Here is a 17444-nt window from a genome sequence, read left to right on the forward strand (position 1 = left end):
AGCAATTTTAGTGGTGTTTAACTCAGTGTCAGAGACACTGACATATTTTGACTACACATCAACTTAATGGAGCAGAAAAGTACAGGCCAAACCCTTGGTAATGGCTGTAAGCATTGCAAATATAGATCAGAGGAGGAAATTACCAGCCTATAAGGCAGATCAAATCAAATGATTTTCAACATATTTTAACTCCAATTTTGGGGTGGCTCCTGTCTGAATTGTGTTGAGGATTCTGAAGATGGAGTTAGTGTTCTAGGAGAAAGCATGTTACTATGCTATAATTTTAAAGCCATGTCTGACACGGGTAGGCAAAAAGAGGGACTGAACTGTCAGCTTTTGAGGTTTGGTATATTACATGTGGAACAAGGCACATGAGTCTCAGCATCAGGGGCCTGCAATCTCTTATCTTCACTTTGACTATACATCTGATTCATCCTTCTCTCTGTGAAACCTGTTCCCCCATCACCCATCCCCAATTCCACTCTGTCAAGAGGCAGGAGATGCTGCCCTTTCAGCAGCTAAGTTGACTATCAGCGGAACACCAATCAGTAGGAGAGACTAAGTTGTGGTTATTTGCAAAGAACAGAAAGGGCAGCATCTTTTCTACTTAATTTAGCAGAAAAAGAAATTTACTGGAGTACAAGTTTGTTTAGGATGCAGGTATTATCGCTCTAGATACCTCTTGCCTCCTGCAACCTGAACTCCCTACCCCCTGGACACTCACTTTCTACCACTGGACTCTCAACTCCACCATGGCCATTATGAATAATCTGAGTCACCTTTGTGTCACTCCCTCAAAATCCAAGTTTCAGGTTGGAGCCTGGGATTAGTAGTTCAGGTACTAAGACCACATGGTCTATACTCTCCCTATTCATAGAGGACTAATTCTCAGAAAATAAAGTTAATCAGATACCCTCAAAAGTCATCCACTTTTTATTTTGCTGACTGGTCACGTGGACAGGACCATCTAGCACAGAAACTGCAGTCAGAGAGTAGAGGAACCAATTCACAGTATGAAAGTTTTGAAGCTGTGGATAAGTCTAGGAATAGCCAGTGGGCACCAGGAGGCAAGTTATAAAATGAGCAGTTTTGGATTGATACAAACATGACTAAGGTCAAAGAGCAAGAGAACCAGAAAGAACCAAAGCAGAGAATAAACCAAGAGATGATCTCAGAGTAAATGCTAATAGCAAAGGCTACACTACTGGAAAATAGTCATGGATGCTGAGAGGTATAGCAGGCACAGGGTGAAATTCTGATTGTGAACCAGGTAGTAGGCACAAAGTTAAAAGGGTAGAAAAAGCAACAAAAGAAACAAGAAGATGGGGTATATTTGCTGACCTTCATGTAAGATTGCTGGCTGTGACATCTATTAATTATAAGAATGTTTCATCAACATCTATTCATTGTCAGACATGTCCTTATACATATCCATTGATGGGTCTCTTAGACAGCTTTTGCCCAATAAAAGAAAGTAAAAACATATGATCCATGAGTCCCGTCCTCCAGGCGAACAAAGACACCAAGTGTGGAGAAATGAATGTTTCACTAAGCTTGGCACTATGAGTCTAACACTCAAGGAAAAATGCCTTACTTTTCCTGATCTTCCAATCTTTGCTTAGAGAGATCATCATGTTCTTCCTAATTGGGCTTATCTTGGCAAGTTCACAGTGGTACAGTTAACTTCAGGCACCAAGTTGACTTGAGGAGATCTAGTCTTTCGTAAAAGGCATTTTGAAGGGGATGTGTCGTGGGGATGGTTGTTTTAGGCAGAGGCATTGCACAGTACATGCACCTTGTGCAGGGCCACAGGCTTTCTTCTGCTGGTATCAGAAGAGAAAATCATCATCATGGCCTCACTGATAGAAGCAGGAGCAGAACCCTCATTGATATAAAGAAATTTGTCTTAAACAAAAAATGTCCTGGCAGAATCACAGGTTCCAGGGCGATTACAGGCACCATTTCAACTTTCAATCTTTCAAACTTCCAGCCAAATTATTTCAAGCATTAATAAACTTAAATAAAACTTTTACTTTTATAGGGAGCTAACAATTTATCTCATAAATTATTTGTTTAAAAGCTTTTCCCTAGTTTTCTTACCAAACTAGTTCCCCCAGGCATTTCAAGACAGGTCCCTTGCACTCCTTCCCACTTATTGCAACATCAGACCTCTATGGTGTGCAGGAGAGCAACATATAGGGGCAAGCATCTTCCCTTGCCCATTTCCCAAGTAAAAAGATTTTTCATTAAAAGTAATGTCTAGCAAATAAAATTCATATAAGACTTCACAGATTCTGTCCCATTAAAAAAAATAACGGTTTTAAGTATTCCCTGGAATAAGTGAGTCATTGAGTGCAAAAAACTTTCAAGTTATTTACAGACTGAAGCGAGGCAATGATTATTTGAAAAAGGAAAACAGGAATTGAAGTAATAAAAACAACACAAAGAAATTAGGGTGAAGAGAGGCAAATAAATCAAGTCAACGACCTATAACTTGTGGGTGAGATTTTGACACCACCTTTAAATCTCTCCATATAGAACAAATTCAAAGCTGGATAAATCTGATTTTTTGAGACTGAGAGTTTAGGAAAACAAAAAGATTTCTACTTAGTCTATAAGTTCAGAAAAGGCAACAACTCAAGGACTTTATTTCTAGTTTTAAAAATACAAATCTACTCAAAAATTTTAAAGTCCAAGACATCAATGGCAAAAGGAGTTTTAATTAACACCAATTCCATATTACATGTGCATTTTTGTTCATGTGGATGCCTATGCTTCCTTTTTGGTTCATTAGTGAACTGAAGAAAATTTTTTTTTTCACATCCTTATATGCAATTCCTTAAGTCCTAGAATACCGGAATACTGAACCCAGATGATTGTGCTGTTTCGTGTTTATCAAACATGATTCTGAATTTCTCCAAAACCACAGAGGAAACCAAACAGTCCCACATAAATAATTCTGATAGTCCCAACCAAACAGGAAACACAAAGCGGAAATTAAGAGTCTGACAAGACAGACGTGACTTCAGCAAACAGACTCAGGGTTTAAGCCATCTCCACCTTGACTAACCCTTGTCTTTACCCCGGTTCCTTCCGGACCCTACCACTGCTGCAGGCAATAGGAATGGTGCATGGGTCAGACGAATACAATTCTAGTTGTGAATGCTCCGCTTTAAGAGGACCCAGCCTCAGTTTCCACGCTATCGAGTGGGGGGGGGGGTCATATACCTGCCCAGCTCCCTCACTGGAACATTGCCAGGGGTCACATAGAAAACGCCGTCCTGAGATAAGCGAGAGCCACCGACTTGGTAAAGCCGCCAACAGGACTCGGGCTAGGTTCCCCTCCCGGCAAGGCTGGTTCGACCTACAGTCAACAGGAAGCTCCCGGGGCAGGGACAGGATCCCTGCCTCGGAAAGAGGCAGACGCGAACGTTTTTGGACGGCGACCAGGGTGGTTGCTGAGGGTGTGAGCACGCCTTCCTGGCTCACGCGGCTGGCTGAGATTTTACTATCAACGACAAAGGGTGCGGAAGCGTAGTACCGAGAAGCAACAGCCAACCAAAAACACTCAACCCCCTGCTCCCCCACGAAAACAAAGCCCCACAGGCTTCGGCACGACGGACCCACGAGCCAAGGGAAAGGGGGAAAGGCGGGGGGGCAGAACCGGCGCCCCATCCAACCGCCGCGGCATCCCAGCCGCCGAGCCGCGGGCCAGCGGGTGGGCAGCGGCGCGGCGGGCCTGCTCCGCGGGTGGAGAAGCACCTCCTCCCCACGCCCCCTCAGCCTGCGCCGCCCCGGACCCCGCCGCCATGTTGGGTCAGGAGGAGTGACCCGCACCCGCCGCCGACCCGGACCGCGGCAGGGCGGCTCTCGGCCCGCGGAGGGGCGCCGGCGCCGGAAGGCGCGAGAGTCGGCCCCGCGCGGCGCGAGTTCCGGTAAGCGGGCGGCCGCGCGCAGGTAGACGCAGCCCCCGCCCCGCGCCCGCCTCCGCCCCGCCCCCACCGAGGCGCGGAGGGGGCGGGGCCGCGAGGGGAGGAGGTGAGAGTGAGGCCGAGGGGTGGGGAGCCCGGGAATTCCCTCCTCCTGAAGTAACGAGTCCCGGGCCGGCTCGGCCGTCGTCGCTGCCGCCCCGCGCCCCGCGCCGAGGAGGTGCAGGAGGGAGAGGGCCCCGCGGGCGTCGCCTCCGCCTCGCGCCCCCTCTCCACCGCCCCGAGCCGCCGCCGCCGCGACTCATGCGAACGCCGGAGGGCAGTGTAAGGACTCCGGAGCGGCCCGGTGGGCAGAGGCGGCCGACCCCGGCCCCGGCAGCGCTAGGCCCTGGTCCCGGCGCGCGGAGGCGCCGCAGCGGCCGCCGCCGCTCCCGCCCCCGTCGTTCCCGAGTCGGGGAAGTTGGGGAGAAACTTCTCCCCTCCCCTGGCGCGGCCGCGGCGTGTCTCCTGGCCCCGCGCTACCTGCTCGCCCCCCGACGTGGTCCGGGTCCGGTCCTTCCCGGTCTCGCCCAAGTCTGACTTGAGGTCCTCGGAGCGTTGGGACACCTTCGCAGCCCCGCATCCTGAAGGGCGTGGACCCCGGGCGAGGTTTATTTTGCCCCAGTGTTGGTGCCGGGGGCCAGGGAAGCGGCCTTGGGTGCTGGAGGCTGGAGGTCTGTAGAATGTCGCCTGACGCCTGTAGGCACTGTGCAGGGAGCGAGGACGAGGTGTGTGGGGCGAGTGGTGAGCCTCTAGCTTCGCTTGGTTTGATTGAAACCCGCAACATGTTTACAGTTTTATCTTTGTTTGGGTTGGGGGTTGGGAAGTGGCTTATTCAGAGTCCACTTTTACAGCACCTTTCCACCCCACCTCACCTTTCGGTTCTCTGTCCGCCGTGTTAATGGAAAAATTTGTTTTACTTAAAGTGTGTTTTTCTTGAAAATTGTTTCCAGCTTTTGATTTATTGGGCATGGGGCAGAGTATGTTTCAGGAAGCTTTTGGAAAATCACGTCTGGTGTAGGAACTGTGTTAGTTGTTGTTTAGTAGCGAGTGGGACGCAGCGTAGTTCGGATTTGGTTCAATTATTTTCTGCATAATGGAGCAGTCATAGAATAACATAGGTCAGATATTTTATAAATTATGAAATAAAAGACTGTAGTAGAACCAAAACTTTGCATCCATGCCTATTATTATGTATATATGTTCCACTGGTGTGTGTTTTAGATGATATCACATATGATACGATGATAATACGATGATAGTATATTCGTTCTTTGTAAGGAAAATTATAGTGCCAGAAGTATCTTGGTAATTCTAAGTGTATTTAAACCATACTGTTAAGTTAGTTTCTTTCTTTATCCTGTGAAGTTTCTCAAGTTAAATTACACTGTAAGGAAAATATTACTAAAGGTGTATTTGTGACCATGTGTTAAATCCAGTAACTAACACAATGCTTGGCACAGAGTGGACAGGAAGCATTTTGAATGGATAGATAATGAAGGGATGTCTTGAATTAAAAGCCAAGGATCTTGTATGCATCACATATTATAGTCATATATTGTACTGGAAGAAAGTTGTATTTTATCAAGGCCAGCGATTTAATTTTTCTTAAAAATATGTGAGACCCTGCTTTGTTGACTCAGTTGTGTCTTAATTTCTGATACTAACTAAACCTCAGTGAAAAATTTAAATGCTGGTTGGCAATTCAGAGGGTCCTAAATTTGAAACAAGGACAATTACCTTTGATCTCAATCTAAATACAAGATAGTTCATATCCATGTTTCCAGGATAAAAGATAAAAGGGTTCTTAAAATATGTACTCTGCTGTAACCACCATAATGTTATAATAGCTTTAGTTTTGCAGTTAGTTTTTGCTGACTTCATAAACCACAAAATTGACTCCTTTTTTTCAATCGAAAGTGAAATTACAGCCTTGACCTCTCTTCCTGGGATAGGTGGAATTTGTCTTATGGTCAAAGTGTAATATTAATACATGGTTGAATATTTTTTTAAGTTACAGTAATTCTCAAGTTGCAAAAATTAATATTTGTGCAAATGAAACTTATTATATATAATGACAAAAGAATAAGTATGCTAAAAGAATAGCAATGACCCAATATATGAAATATTACTAGTGCAAGACTTGTTTATATTTAGAGTTGAAGTGTGCATCATTTTAAGCAATAATGTATTACTGTGAATAGTGTGAATAGTTTTTCTTTAAAAGTATCTTTAGCTCTGAATCTAGTGAGTCAAGTGCAGTATGGGCATCATTTTTTCTGTTAGCATTATATTAAGAAAGAAACAATCAAAAATTTTGAAAAGCAATGCTAAGCCCTGGTGTCTAGAAACGCAAACTTGAGTGGTGAAACTTTGTTTTTAAACAAACAACAACAACAAAAAACAACCCACAAGGAAGTAAAGATGGCGAAGGGGGGTAGGTTGTGACTGGCAAAGTTCTTTTAACCTGGTGGTGGTCACAGGGGTGCTGGCCTTAGTTATAATTCATTAAGTGGTACATTTGTGATGCTTTTCTGTTTTATTTCACATGGAATTTTTATTTTATTTTTTTAAAGAAGCCCATGTGTAATGTAAATAAGGGGCTTTGACTGAGAATTTAGTATTTGGTGGTGACATAACTTTGGAACCACTACCTAGACTCTTTGCAAACAGGATTAGACTTATTAAATCATAATTGTTATAGACTGGCTCGTGATTGCCTTGAAAATGTTGCATAGTCACTTCTAAATGTGCAATAATTAGAGAATTTTGAAAAATTCTAATATAAGTCCTGGGTTTTCTTTTAACTATTTAATTTGATGGAAGACACTAGGTTTACTAATTTTATATGTATGTATTTTTAAATTTTATTTTTTAAGTGATAAATAATAGGTAATCAAATGTGCTTATTGAAGATGGATACTGTTCTGTCGTTAACTACCGTATATTTCAGAAAAGTAGGTAAAAATGACAAAACAGAACTTTAGGCATCAAACTAATAATCTTATTTATTTTCAGTTTGTAGAACAATAATTCTTTAGATCAGTAATTTTAGCCCTAATTTCTCAGTAGTCTTAAGGATGTTGTGAAATTCTCAATGTAAAATAAGTTTACATTTACTTAACTTTATGAAGATATACAGTACCCGAGGGAAGAATATGTTTTGTTTGTTTTTTTTCTCAAAAGAAAGCAAATGACAGTATAGTGTTGGAGTTTCAGAAATGCAGAGAATCATTGCTTATGCTACTTTACTTTCTGTAATGTTTACCTGATGTTTTAGATGTTGATGTTGCTTTGCATTGTTGTTGAGTTAAAGAAGAGATCATATCTGTGCCACATTCTTATATCACAGGAACTTTGTCATGTTATAAAGGTGATGTTTTGTGCTGCTGGTTTTGTTGTGTGAATATTTACAGGAAGTTTTAGTAAGCTCTTCCATTGTTCAGAACTCTAAATGGCTTAGGTCACCTTCAGTTCACATTTAAATAGATTTATGATATAAATACAAGTCCTCTAGCAAGGTACAACTACTTTTCTTTAAAGGAAATAATCTATTCCCATTAAAGTATTTTGGTGTCTTATCAGTAGTGTGTGCAGCAGTTTGTGTGTGCCTGTGGTAGGGTATGTATTATCTCTTTTCTTCCTCTCAGCTGCTCCAGTGCCACAATTAGTCTGGGTATTGCTCAGCTGCAGCGCTGGGTGATTATGAACCATCCAGCTCCTGTCTAAACTCAGAGGCAGATTTAGCAAAAGGAGGGTGAAAGAGAAGAGCTGCGTGTTGCTGCCAATATCATTTAATGTGTCTGTATGCCAAGGAATCATTGGCTGCAGCAGCACTACTGTTGTTTCAGAACTAGCAGACTTGATAGCAATATATCCTGGTCTAGATTGGGTTTACCTTTACGATCTCGAAATCCACTCCAGGAAAGACAGATCCTATAATTGCAGAGTAGTGTAGTGTCGTACTGATGAGGTACTGATGGACTGAATTACAAGCCACTGTGCCTCAACTCCTCCCCACTCCCCATCCCTGGGTAGCAGTGCCCTTCAGTTGCTATTGTTTAAGTGTACAGTAAGGTAAGAGATTGAAGGTTCCTTGACTTATACACTGCATACTCCATTCTACTGTGAACTGGAATTCTTAGAATAGCTACTGTTTGGAGGGTGGCAGGATTGCTGATGTGCAGTCTCTTTGGACTCCCTGCTTTCTCCTAGGAAGTGGGAGAACTTCAGGAATTATTATTTCTATAACTAGATATACACGGCATATCCCCTGGTTTTGGCTAAATCTTGGCAGTATGAACCTTAGATTCTTTTCCCCCCAATCCCTCACCTTATTCCTGTCGTTTGAGAAGATGAACTTTAACAAACACAGATCAGTGTCAACTATATGTGGCAAGCCCCAGACTAGAAGCTTCTGTGGGCAACTTTTGCTGCTTCTGAAATTTTGTTGCTCAGTTTATAAACATGCCAAGTAATAGTAGTGGCATCTTATCCTTTTACCACTACTGTGTGCTGAAAATCTGGAAACAATTCTTTTGCTAATCCTGACTTGACTTAGTTGTTCAGGGTTTAGCTAATTTGTAATGGGAGTTAAAGAGCACTACACTTGTATAACTCAAAGAAAGAAAGAGGTACAGGAAGATAGTACACTTGAGCATTATCAAGTACACAGACATACTTAGCAAGACACTGGTATGATGACCTCTTCCTTTGTGCTCCCACAGAACCCATGTGACTGAGCACATTTCTTGCATTTTAACCATTTCTTTCCATGACTGACGATTATCCTTGTTAGTAGTGTTCAACTGTGGCAAGAACCTTTTTATATTAATCCTTGACAAAAGCCCCTAGCATAATACAAAGTAAATTTTGAACTGTGTTCATGGATGTGTCTGGGCATAGTTATATGACTTAAGAACTACATGCTTTTTTATACACAACAAATATTTTAGGTATACCTTTACTAAAATTTTATAAAATTAACAATACTTTTTCGTAAGTTAAAGTTAGATAAATTCTTTAGACATTTGTTCTCAAAGTTTTGTTCTTGGAGGTGATTTCATAAAACAATTTAAACAATCTTGCAAAATATGAATTTAAAGATTGTTTTGATGTTTCTGACATTAAGTAGAAACTTTTTTAATGAGTTTTAAAGATTTCGTTTTACTATTTTGATGATTATAGAAAGTCCAAGTTATAAAAAAATATAAAAATCCTAGATTTTTATGAAACCCATTTGGTATTTTATCATGTTAATAGTAACAGTCAATAGTTTATGTTTGTGTTTACCTAGGACAAAACAGAAAAAAAAAAGAAGAAATTCTCATTTTCATGCCATAATATATGTAAAGGGATGCATAGTTGATAGGATATATTTGGTGAATTATTAGGGGTGGAGAGAGGGATAGGAAAAGTTCAGAGGAAAGGACTGACTACTGAAACATGAACATTATCTGATATTCAGCCTGTGCTCCTAGCATTGTATAGACTCTAGTTTTGCTTCAACTACTGCAGAGGATAGTCACTCTCTGATTTTTTAATACAACTTTTAATTCGCTTGCATTAAGTCAAAATTGGGATGAGGTGAAGGAAGTTGGCTTTTAGGTGTAAGTTAATACTTGCAATTGTTCCACAGCAAGTGTATTGATTTCTAACTTTTGTTTTGATGTGATTAGTCCTTTAAAAATAAGAATACTTAAAAAAAATAATAGCAATCAGGCATTTGGAAAGCAGCAGAGGAGGAAATATGACATAATAAGGAAAGAACTAGAAGGTGGAAGACAATCTGGATTTTAATTTCACTTCTGACAATGACAAGCTGTGTAGTTTTTGGTGAATTCAGTAAACTCCCTAGAGTACTTGAAATAAGAGGTAATTGGCAACATGGTTTCTAATAGTCCTTTCAGCCTTATATAGATTTGCGCTTCTGCTCGAGCTACAGTTTTTGTGATATTAATAACATTTTAAGAATGTTTTAGTTTAAAATTTGCAATAAGATTAGATATCAGGTAAGTAAAGATTATAGTAAAACACTGACCCATGGACTTTGGCACTGAACTTTCTCAAGCAAACAGTATTATTTTATTTGTTATGTGAATATTTATTGACCCTGTCATGTGACAAAAACTGCTAATTTATTATTATAAAAATGATTGCAACATGACTGCTATTCTCTAGGAATTCACAGGTGGGTTGACTTGGATTTGATTATGAACTGTTATAAATTTTGTAAGTTGGTAGATTCTTTTTAGTGTGATAATTCTTTCCAGTACTTTTGCGTTTGATGGCATTAAGTTGTGATACCTCTGGAAATGTTTAATGAGCCCCTTTGCACTAGACAGATTTAGCCTCAAGTAAATTGATTCAATTCTCTAGGCAGGAAATTTTGATTTAATGTTTTTCTGGACATTAGTTCATTACACATTTGTGAATGAGATAAACAGACTTTTATAGAAGTCTTATTATAAAAGATGATTGCAATGACTTAAAAACACTTTATATTTGTTACAATAATATTAGAAAATGATGCCTTAATTATCCTCTTGAAGCAAGATAGTTGTAATGTCAGTTTTCAAGTAATCATAAGCTATTTGGATGAGAACTTTGCCGTAGGTGTATCAGAAAAATAACTATTATCATGAAAACTTACATTCTCTTTTTTAATTGACTAAAGTATAGACTTACTTGTTCTGAATATTTTTCTTTAACACATGTAGTTAATATTTAGAATTAAACAGTCATGAGTATTTGAAGAGGGTTAACATTTGAAGGTTTGGAAAATAGATTTGTGAAAACAGAAACTAAAATTATAAATAGTATTCCCAAAGTTTGTCCATTAGTTCTTTGAAAATGAAAACCGATTTTGTCAGAAAAGTCTCTTCTGTAATACAAGCCTTCTTGGTTAGATTTTTAGGTGATTCATTAAAGTTAACATATTTAAAACTTGGAATGGAACCGCCATTTGACCCAGCTATTGCACTCTCCTCAGTCTATATCCAAAAGACTTAAAATCAGTATACTACAGCGACACAACCACATCAATGTTTATAGCAGCTCAGTTCACAATAGCTAAACTATGGAACCAACCTAGATGCCCTTCAGTAGATGAATGGATCAAGAAACTGTGGTATATATATATTGGAATATTACTCAGTCTTAAAGCAGAATAAAATTATGGCCATTGCAGAGAAATGGATAGAGTTGGAGAATATCATGCTAAGTGAAATAAGCCAATCCCCAGAAACCAAAAGCCAAATGTTTTCTCTGATATATGGATGCTGATCCATAATGGGGGAGTAGGTGATAAATGGAGGAAATTTGGGATTGGGTAGAGGGGAGTGGAGGGAGGGAAGGGGGGCAGGGAAGCTGGAAAGATGGAGGAATGAGATTGACATCATTACCCTAGGTACTTGTATGATCGAGTGAATTGGTATAACTCTTCATCATGTACAACCAGAGAAATGAATTCTGCTGTCATATATAATGAATTAAAACAAATAAAAATTAAAATTGAAAAAATGTAAAAGACCAACAGGTATCATGGTATTTCTATGCTCCCTTTAAACAAATAAAATATTTGTCTCCCAAATGCTGGTGGATAAACCTATAGTCTTGTCACTCTACCCTTGCTCCATACGGTCCACAGCCCCTATTTTTAAATCACTATTATGCTTTGGTATTAGGTATTGGAATACTAAGACTCTCCCAGAAGCCTTGTTATTAGGCTGACTTCAAGCATAGACTTAAAGTCCCTAGTTGCTCCCGCCTGCTAGCTAGGCACTGTGATATCTGCCTCCAGGCTAACCCTATAGGACAGTGTGAAGTGTCAAAAGATTCAGAATGAAACTAAAATAGTAGAAAAGGGCTTGGGAAAATATTACAGCATTTATAATTTTATAGTTTACAGTTTTTTCTTTCTTTGTTTTTTTCTATTTCCCATCTTTATTCCTCTTAGACCCTGGAAGGAAAGAAGCCTATTGTATGACAGGTGTTGTGGATGCTACGATTTCACATGCATTATCACATATAACTTAAATATTTGAAATGTTTCTAGAATACACAGAAAAACTGGCAAAGACAGGCATTTATTACAATTGAAGTAACAGGATCAGAAAATATATGTGATTTGCTAAGGTCACATAACTAGTGATTGGACAGAACTTGGATTTGAATCTAGAGCTTAATTAGGAATAAGGAACAAATAGGGAAAGGGGGATTTCCCCTTTTCTATTACATTGTACGTTTGAATTGGAAACAATTTTCAGTGACTTATACTTTTTGGTGGAAGTAGCTTTGTGGTACATGTTTCATAATAGATGTCAGTATTAAGGTCAGATATTAATTCATTAGCAGAAAGAAACTGGTTGCATTAACTAAACTTTAAAGTACTACCCTTTTGTAACTTTGGATTTATAATGGAAAATGATATACTAAGTCCAAAGCATTTTTTGTCTCTTTACAAAATAAAATAATTAGCCCAGCCAGCCTTGGTGGTGTATGCCTATAATCCCAGACTCAGGAGGTTGAGGCAGGAGGATTGAAAGTCCAGGGCCAACCGCAGCAACTTAGGCCCTAACCAACTTAGTAAGACCATGTCTTAAAATAAAAAATTTAAATGACTGGGAATATGGCTCAATGGTAAAGTGCCCCTGGCGCTTTTCAATTCCCAGTACGAAAAAAAAATTTAAAAAGGAAAGAAAAAAGTGTTTAGCCTAGATTTACAGAAAGACAATCCTTAGCATGTTTTCCCAGCCAAGTTTTTTTCTTCTATCTTAATTTAACTCACCAAAGAAACAAGTATGCAAAACATGAGTTATTACACTAAATAAACTGTATCAAATTCTGCCCTTTTGTGGGTTTGGCTTTGCATATTCTATGTATAGTCTGAATGTATGTAGTAAGTACCTCCCTCCTTGTGCAAATATATACCATATATGTATGTAGGTATAGTTTATCTGAATCTTCTGACTTAAAAGATGTTCAAATGATTACTGCACAATATTGCCTTCATTTCTACTAGTTGATATAATTTTTTTCCTGGATGAGATAGTAGAAATAGATGGAAGGTCTCATTACCTAATGGTTCTCTGTCACATACTGCAGATGGAGGCACTTTCTAATGTGCCCTGTCAGTAGGATGTTGATTTCCTACTTGCACAGACACCAGCCATTCAAGGCTGCATTTGGAGGAAACAATAGGATTCTTCTAAACCCGTTCATGTTCATTTCTTTAATTTTTATTGTCTTGCATACTTGTTTATTTCTATAAGTCCTATTGTTGCATGGATTCCTCATCATCTGGAAGATTATTCTTGTCTAAAGCTTAAATGGAAATTTTGTTTGCTACTCTTTTGCCACTGTGTCAAGTTCTTGAATTGACAGTAATTTCCTTCATCACTTTAGAAGGCTTTTCTTCTTTGACTTCCTTTTATTTCTTCAATTATATCTCTTAAGAATATATCCTTTGTCCTCCCTAATAAGCTGGAGCATTGTTTTCTAGTGAGACTACCACCTATACTTTGTAGCATTATTGTCCCACAAAGAATATCTACAGTGCTACTCCTTTCATGCATCACTCCAACTCCATCATTGTCCATGCTTAGGTCTTTACATAAAGGTTGGCAGATAGGTTTTACACTGTTGTTATTGTGCATAAGGGAAGGAATTTTTATTTTGACTACTGAAGTTATTCCAAGCATCCAGGATAGTGACAGTTTTGAAGTATTTTTGAATGCAGAAAAGTGTAAGTCAGCTAGTAGTGTCTGCCTACTATGGACATATCAACAAGTAACTTCACTGAACTCATGCAATAATCGCATGTTTTTAACTCTGTGAAGTGGCAGACCTAGTGCTAAACTAGTGGCATTAATAATCAAGTAAATTCAAATAAGCAATCAGCTTGAGTCTGATACAGAAACTGTGGTTTGATTTGTCAGTGCCTTGTAAATGTTAAAAGAGTTGTACTTATTCCTAATGATAATTATCCATTTACAATCAGTGGGTTAAGTTTATTTTTTAAATTTCATATTCTGTAAATATATGTCTTGCAACTATGCTTCTTAAGCACTTAGTACCTCTTAAAACTATATTTATGTGAGCAATTCATATATATCTGGTCATGAGGAGAGCTAGTCCCTGGTGGGACATCTAGTTCCCACTAACAACTTCACACCATAGAAGGGGGAGGATGGGATTTTGGTGGATAGTTAACTGTGTCTGCCACAGGTGGGACAAGAAATAACCTAGTAGTTAGAGTTAGTCATCTGTATTTAAAATACACTAATTTTATAAACATAGTTAGAATATTTATTTGAAAAGTGTAACCATAAGTACAAACTAGGTATGATGGATGACTTCATAACCCAGAATCTTCTTGAAGTTTGTTTCCTATAGCAGAGTGTCTGATAAATATAATTTTGTATTTTAAGGTGGGAAAAGAATTTAGAAAGATGTTAGTTGCTTTGAACTTAATTAGGACCAAGAGTAAAAAAAAAAGCTAGTGATATCCAAATTCTAGAAAAAATCTTTAGAAAAGGGACAATGTCATCATGAGTTTATATTAAAAGTTGGAGGGAAGTACATCTTCTTTTTAATCTTTTAATTTTTGTATCAAGAGGTTGCTCTTTAAATAAGTTAGAACAATGAAAATAGTTAATTAGAAGGTATTACTTTAAATTATTTTAAGTCTCTAGGTTCAAAAGAATTATCTCAAGGTTCTGAAAGGCAATTTTTATATTCCTAGAGCCACCCAGTAGTAGAGAAATCATGAAGATAGGTAGACATTTCAGAAAATAGAAAAATGATTAAACAATCCTTAAAGGGTAAATTTTAATAAATGCAGACACTGAAGGTGCCAATGATTCTTGATAAAATTCTAGAACAGGTGTTTGTGGTAGTTTTAAGCAATTAGAATATTATAGAAGTAATTTTTTTATAGTTAGTTGTCTAGCAGTGCTTTTATTGAATCACTGAACCTTTATCTCTAGAGCTGAGATCATCCATCAGTGGTGCTTTCCTGTCATTCAGTGGTGGAACCTGAAAGATTCCCTTCTAACAATAAGGTTAAGTGATTCCTTTTTTATCTTTTTGTGGGGAGGGTGACTCTTTTTTTTTTTCCCCCATTTCCATAATTAGTTCTTCTAATGACATGATAAGTATTGATCTTTTTTGGTGATATTTAGAGCCAGCGATAATACTAGCTTTAAAACTCATTTTATGTCTTTCCGGGTGTTTTGATCTTTCAAAGTTACAAAAGAGTTTCGGAGAACTCCTGAGTACCTTCACTCATATCTACCAGATATTAACTTTTTGTCTTATTTACTCTGTCTTTCCCTTCTTAGGTATAAGTGTATGTATATGTGTATCCCCCTTCACCATTTGAAAGTTGGTTGCAAGCATTCTGTCATAATACCCTTGAATATTCAAGGTGTATTTCCTAAAAACAAGGACATTTTATTACACAGCCACAATATACAGTTATCAAACTCAGTAAGTTTTAGTATCTTTATAACACCACTACCTAATCTCTTGTTGTGGTTGTTAAATTGCGTCCCTCAAAAGGTCCTTACCTATTCACCCCAATTGTGAATGTGACCTTGTCATATTTGGAAATTGGATTGTTGTAGATGTCATGAAGTTAAGTTGAAATCATCCTGAATTAGGGCGGGCCCTTAATTCACTATGACTGGTGTTCTTACAAGAGGAACACACCATGTGAAGACACAGACACGTAGGGAAGATGCCATGTGACAACAGGCAGGGATTGATGTGATGCACCTATAAGCCAGGGAACACCCAGGATTGCCAGCCACATCCAGAAGGTAGGAGGAAGCAAGGAAGGATTTTACCCAGTGTTTCAGAGGGAGCATGGCCCTGCACACACCTTGAGTTTGGACTTCTTGCCCCCAGAACTATGAGAGAACACATTTCTGTTTTACCCCCCCCCCCCCTTTTTTTAATAGCAACCTTAGGAAATTAAAACAACAGACCATAATCAAAATTTTCCAATTGTCATAATTCCCTTTATAATAAGTCTAGAATCCAATCTAGGAGCATATGCATTTAGTTGTTTTATTTCTTTAGTCTTCTTTAGCCTGAACAATTCTTCAGATCTTTCTTTATCTCTCCAAACATTGGTATTTTTTAAGTCAGACTACTTGTTTTGTACAATATGTATCAATGAAGATTTCTCTGATGTTTTCTCATAATTAGATTCAGTTTATGAATTTGGGGCAGGAATACTACATAAGGGGTATTGTATCCTTCCTCATATAACACATTAAGAGGCACACTATGTTAATCTGCCCAATTATTAGCAATATTTACATGATTGCTTAGAGTAATATTTGTCAGGTTTCTTCAGTGTAAATTTAGTGTTTTTTTCTATTTAATTAATAAGTTATATGTGGGTAAACAATTTTAGCCTCCACTGATGATTTTTGCCTTAATAAACCTGAGTTGATTTTTGCAGTGGTGGTTACAGAATAATATTTTCCAACTCTGTATTCTTTTTGTTTGTTTGTTGTTGTTGTTGTTTGGTACTGGGGATTGAACCCAGGGGCACTTGACCACTGAGCCACATCCCCAGCCCTATTTTGTATTTTGTTTAGAGGCAGGGTCTCACTGAGTTGTTTAGCACCTCGCCATTGCTGAGGCTGGTTTTGAACTCGTGATCCTCCTGTCTCAGCCTCCCAAGTCACTGGGATTACAGGCATGCACTACCACACCCGGCTCAACTCTGTATTCTTTACATTTACTAGTTGGGTTTCTGTAAGAGAACCTTTCTTCCTGCCTCTTTTATTTGTTATCAAAAGGATTTATGGAATCATTTTTAGTTGTTATAATTTATGGATAGTATTACTATGTATTTTAATACTCATATTTATTCTATTTTTGGATAGCAAGAGCCTCTTCAAGCTGTGTTCTGTATTCTTTTGATAGACCCCCATAATTTTTGAGTAGAACTTTATTTTTGGTATGTGGTGTCCCAGGCTCATATCATCTTTGCCTTGCTCTAACTTTTGAAATCTGCCATTTATTCAAGGAGTATTGGTTCCTTTTAGCAGGTGTGAGTGGTTTTCAAATAGTTCATTTTAAAATTATATTTTGCTGGGTTCGGTGGTACACACCTATAATCCCAGTGACCTGGTAGTCTGATGCAGGAAGTTCACAAGCTCAAGGCCAGCCGCAGCAATTTAGTGAGACCCTCAGCAACTTGGTTAGCTCTGTCTCAAAACTTAAAGAAAAAAAAAAAGGCTAGGGATATAGCTTAGTGGTAAAGTACCCGTGGGTTCAATAGCCAGTTCCATTAATCAGTCAATCAATCAAACTTTATAACTAGCTGTTTTGGTATATAAGGGGTTACTTACTTCTTTATACATTTTTGTAACTTCTCTAGAGAAATATCCTGTGTTTAATGATTTTTCAGTTAATTCCAAGTAGCAAAGCATAGAACAGCCTTGTCCAGTATAGTAG

The 17444-nt window shown here is 38.6% G+C and overlaps 1 protein-coding gene across 1 annotated transcript in view; it reads left to right on the plus strand.

Annotated features, from left to right (window-relative positions):
• Positions 1 to 3797: 3797 nt before the first annotated feature.
• YES1 (YES proto-oncogene 1, Src family tyrosine kinase) overlaps positions 3798 to 17444 on the plus strand; it is a 70658-nt gene continuing 57011 nt past the window's right edge. The window contains exon 1 of the mRNA XM_079108347.1: positions 3798 to 3935. The gene's annotated coding sequence lies outside the window, so the exon portion shown is untranslated. The remainder of the gene's footprint in view (positions 3936 to 17444) is intronic.

Source organism: Sciurus vulgaris (genome assembly GCF_902686455.1).
Source record: "Sciurus vulgaris genome assembly, chromosome: 13".
Classification (NCBI taxonomy): domain Eukaryota; kingdom Metazoa; phylum Chordata; class Mammalia; order Rodentia; family Sciuridae; genus Sciurus; species Sciurus vulgaris.